Consider the following 5,246-nt stretch of genomic DNA (forward strand, 5'->3'; position numbering starts at 1 on the left):
GGAGGACAAGGTCAGACTCGCTTCCTGTCTTCTGAAGGACAGAGCGAGGGATTGGTGGGAAGAGATTGGTCATGCTTTGGGTGATGATGCCACGTTGGACGCGATGACTTGGAGCGATTTCTCAGCTAGGTTCAGGGAGGAGTTTTCGCCAATTATTGAGGTGCAGCAGTTGGCTCGGGAGTTTCAGGATTTGACGTAGACCACTGAGACTGTGGCGGAGATCACCGCTAAGTTTAGGGAGAGGGCCCTTCTTGTTCTGCAGTATGTCGCGGATGAGGAGATGAAGAAGGCCCGATATCACGATATCCTGAGGGATGACATCAAGGAGTTCGTGAGCATGTCCGGTTGTAAGACGCTGGAAGATATGATTTCTCGGGCCAGGGAGAGGGAAATTGATTTGGAGCAGATCCGGAAAAGGAAGCCGGATGAGGTTCAGGTAGCTGCGAGTTTGGGCAAAAGGCCCAAGGGATCGGATTCGAGATCGAGTGACTATCACAACCGCGGTCGATGCGGAAAGTGTGGCAGGGCGCAAAGGGGGGGGGGGCGTGCAGGAGTGGTAGTGGTGGTGAGTCTGGTTGCTTCAGGTGCGGTCGTACTAGTCATTTTAGTAGAGATTGTACTGTTACCATCACTCAAGGATCAGACTTGATATGTTTTCACTACAATCAGCGGGGCCACAAGAAGGCCCAGTGCCTCAGTTTGTTTTCAGCAGGACGGGTGATGGCACCTGCCCCTGCAACCTTGAGGATCACAGACGGCCGTCAGGGCCGTGCGGAGGCGCCTGCTGTAGGAGGCAGGGCTTTTCAGATGGCTACCTTGGAGACGTGAGCAGCGTCGGACGTTGCAGGTATGCGATTTCCGTTTTCAGTTCTTCTGTTTGTGCATGATGTTATATTGTTATGGTTCTGCATCATTATCTGGATGAGCATTTCATTTGAGCGGTTTGATTGTGATCGAGTTATATTCCATCTGCATACCTTGGATATTTGGATAGTGGTTAAGGGATGAGTTCTATTGGAGAAGGGTACTTAGGGTGCAGTAACTGTAGCATGCCTTGGAGGGACTCGGTATGTCTCACTAGTTCTGAGTCGTATAAGTTTTAGAATGGACAGGTTAGATCCCTAGCTATGGTAAGCTTGGGATTCCTCAGCAGATTGATTATGGAATGGTAGCAAGGAATGGGATTCCTCTTTATTGAGCATCGAGGTGTAAGCATGATCGAAGTGGGGGAGAATCCTCCGAATGTACAAGGGTAAGAGCACGCAAATCCAAATCGAGTACGTGATTTTTGAGAAGGAAAAGAAGTAGTTCAGCGTTTGATGGATTGAGCAGTTCAAGTTTGGGAGTTTGAGAAACTCCCCGTCAGTTAGTGCGTGTAAATGGTAATGGTGAGTATGTGGTATGGATTCCGGTGAAGGGTCACCTGTAGGACTCGTGTGAGTTGGATTGGAGATCTTGAGGTCAATTAGCATGGGATGCTTTCGTGCTAGCAGTCAGTGGTGGGAAGTGTTGTCAGACTACGGGGCAACCGTAGCATTCTGTAGTAGCTTCGTTGGTGGAGTCGGGGCGAGGCCCTTATCTCCTAGCATTCAGATAGGGATCGGGAATGGGTGAGAATGGTAAGGAGTTGCCTGTATCGCCCTTGAGAGGTGAGACCTTGGGAGAGGCCGCTCTAGGATATAGTCGGGTGAGACCCGTGGGCGAGGCCTGTATGAGAATAGTAGTATAGGTGAGACCTAGAGTAGGGTTGCTCAGTAGTATGGTTGGGTGAGACCCGTGGGCGAGGCCCATGAGTTTTAGCAGCACAAGTGGGACCTGGCAAGGATCTTAGTGTCTAGATAAGGGGATCGGGGATCCCAGGAAATTGTAGTGCCAACATAAGGGAATAGATTGAGCAGCATAGGTGGCGGAAGTTTCTTCGAATATCGCTGGGAGCGACTAGTGGTTGTGTTGAATCAGCGATCGGTGAGAGCCGGTAATGCAAATATAGATAGGTTGGTAGGGACTAGGGTGGTCTCGGTTCATCCGGAAGCCAGATATGGAATAGCAGAATTTTCAGTCAGTAACAGTGCGAGTATGCAGTGTATGGTAGGATTCAGCCAGTTGTTCGTGGGGTGCGCGACACCAAATGGTAGTAGAAAGCATGCCCAGTGGATACTGGCAACGATGACCCGTACTAGGAGTAGCGGGAGTAATAGATTTGGTGGAGATAGGGTCTTCACAGTAACAGAGGAGATAGGTGGTTATGGAGCATTGCCTTGGAAAGGCAAGGAAATCGTGCAAGGAAAGAAGGGGTGAACCCTATGGGGTCAGTGCAGTATTTGGAGATTATCAGAAAGATTTTTGGTTTAGTAAGTTGCGTTTCCAGAATGTTTAGGGTCAGGATGGACCCAAGATTATTATCTGTAAGGATTGACATTAGTCTGATTGACTGAGTGGAAGGCCAGCGAAGGTAGGCAGCTGGTGTTAGAATGAACGGTGGGGTATTAGAGGCAGATCGTAGTCGGTTGATCATAACAAACTTTGAGGATGAAGTTTAGTTTAAGTAGAGGAGAGTTGTAACACCCAAAGTTTGGAAAGCCAAGAAAAGAAAGAAAACCCCCAATTTTATGGGGAGACTCGGCGAGTCCGAGCGGGATCCGGGTCGAGGAGCAAGTGACCGACTCAGAAATCGGTAGACTCGGCGAGTCGGGACGCGAATGGAAGGAATCTGAACATTTTGAACTCGGTGAGTCAGTAGGGTGACTCGGCGAATAGGGTTGACCTGGAACGTTGACTTTGACCAGGGTTGACTTGGTTGTCTTTCGGGGGTCAGTTAGACTCAGTATTGCTTTGATATTGGTAGTTCGGGGAGCAAGGGGAGCAGGAGTTTAGTGACTTGTCGAGCAGCAGCTAGTGAGATCATCAGCAAGTTCAGCTAGTGCAGGTGAGTTTCCCTTTGGTGAATAGGTCTAAGGCTACAATGCTGGCCCATGTAGTTATGAGTAGAAGAAACGGGGGTTAGCCCTAGGCACAGTATGCTAGCATGATATTCAGGATGAGGTCCAGTAATAGCGGGCGGGTGCCCAAGGATTTGTTTATATGATAGATTATACTTGTTGTCTGTGTGATACATGTATGTACCTGGTTGGGAGGTGAGTGTGGGCGAGGTCCTGTATCTCACCAATAGCAGAGTGTGGATGGGGTTCCATATCTCATTAGTAGCAGAACAGGGGCGAGGGCCAAACTAGAATAGGAGTGATAGTGGGTTGGGACCGTATCTCACTACCATTAGGAGCGTCGACGAGGTTCCATGACTCATCAGTAGCAGGACATGGGCGAGGCCCAAGATAGGCGAGGCCTTAGGACAGTACCAGTTGCATGTGTTTAGTTATGTGTTGTGATATGTTTATGTGTTATTATTTGTTGGCGGGCAGGCCCTATGACAGGCGAGGCCTAAGTAAAACATATATGTATTCGAGCGGGGCTCGAAGCCAGACTGGGCCTGGAGCGGCGGGGCCATTGTAGCGGGCGAGGCCCGAGGTAGGGGGCGTGGCCCAGTATGTGCAGTATGTGGTTATGCATGGTATGTGGTAGGGTGGGGAACTCACTAAGCTTCATGCTTACGGTTTTCAGTTTTGGTTTAAGGTACTTCCGGTAGCGGAGGGAAGAGCTCGGAGTAATCGCATGGCACACACCATAGATTAGACAATCTGGGAATGTTTACTCTGATAATGAACCTACGTTTTGAAAACTTATACTCATATTATGTTTTGGAATGATGAGTTTACTTTAAGTAATGTTTTATTAAAAGAAATTTTTGGTCTTAAATTTTGGGTGTGCTATCTTGAAGTTTGGAGTTTGAAGCATTGGTGTGCTCTCTTGAAGTTTGGAGTGGGAAAAAGAGTAGATCAAGAATAAGAAGAGGAGGTCAAGCATCTTTGAGCTTTCTCAGTGTGTTCCCTAAGGTATGACTCGATTTTCCCCTTGCTTTCATGCTTATAGTCCCTTATAGCTCCATTAAAGTCTTTCTTGAACAATTTCCAAGCTTGTGTATGTTTGGGGGTTCATAATAAGCTGAGTAACCTCTAGATCTAGGCATGGTTGAGCTCCAGGAGCTCAGATCTACTGCCTTTATGGACCCATGTTGCATGAAAACCTTAGATCTACTCTTTCGATGCATTTTGAACCCTAAAACCCTCATAGATGGATATTTACACGTAAAGTTGGAAACTTTATGTGTTATTCATGCTCTAGGAGCCTAGATTCGAGCAAAAACGTGTTTATGGCTCTTGTGTGAAGCAGATTCGGTGAGTCGCTCATCTGAATCGGTGAGTCTGGTAGCGAGTTTCCGAGATTGTCCCCCTTTAGCTGTGTCAAGTTGTGTGGTGAGTCCAGGGTGGACTCGGTGAGTTAGAAGCTAAAACTCACCCATTATGGAACTCGGCGAGTCGATGCCCAGACTTGGCGAGTTCAAGGCAATCTCTTTAGATCAAGAACAGAGTCTGCGAGTCGTTCATACAACTCGGCGAGTCACATTATAAATTGTTCATCGGATGAAGATGAACTCGGCGAGTTGTTCATACAACTCGACGAGTAGGATGAAGGACTTGAACATCAGTTTGGAAGGAGAACTCGTCGATTCAACGCCTAACTCAACGAGTAGAAGCAAAATTCAGGTCAGTCGTTTGGACATGGACTCGGCGAGTTGGCGAGCCAACTCGGCGAGTCGGGTCAACTGAAAGTTGACTCTTACTTTGACGTAGGGCATGATCAGGGGTAGAATGGTCATTTTACCCAAAGGACAGTTAGCAGTATTTGACTAAGTGTTTGGTGGGAATTTCAGCCGGAGGATTTCCAGAGCTGCAGCAGCAGACAGACTATTCCCACACAGATCAGCAACTACTACGAGGTGAGTTACCTTCCAGTAGCGGTGGGTCTAGGTCCACAATGCCGGCCCACCGGTAGGAGATGTGTGATTAGATGATTGTCTTTGTGATATTCATCTAGGGTTGCTACTACCTGTGATATGTTTATGTGTTAGTGACAGTAGGGGGAGATAGTCCCCCAGAACACCGGTCGATAGGGCCGAAGGGGCGGTCACGCCCAGCCATGCTAGATAGACTATGTGATATATGTGTTATGTGGTAGTAGTATGGGGTGAAATAGTCCCTGGTATCCGGTCGAGAGGACCGAAGGGGAGCCAGCACCCAGATATGCTAGGCAGTATCCGGTCGAGAGGACCGAAGGGGAGGCCAGCACCCAGA

Source organism: Lactuca saligna, chromosome 5, assembly GCF_052625555.1.
Source record: "Lactuca saligna cultivar CGN05327 chromosome 5, ASM5262555v1, whole genome shotgun sequence".
In the NCBI taxonomy this organism is placed as follows: domain Eukaryota; kingdom Viridiplantae; phylum Streptophyta; class Magnoliopsida; order Asterales; family Asteraceae; genus Lactuca; species Lactuca saligna.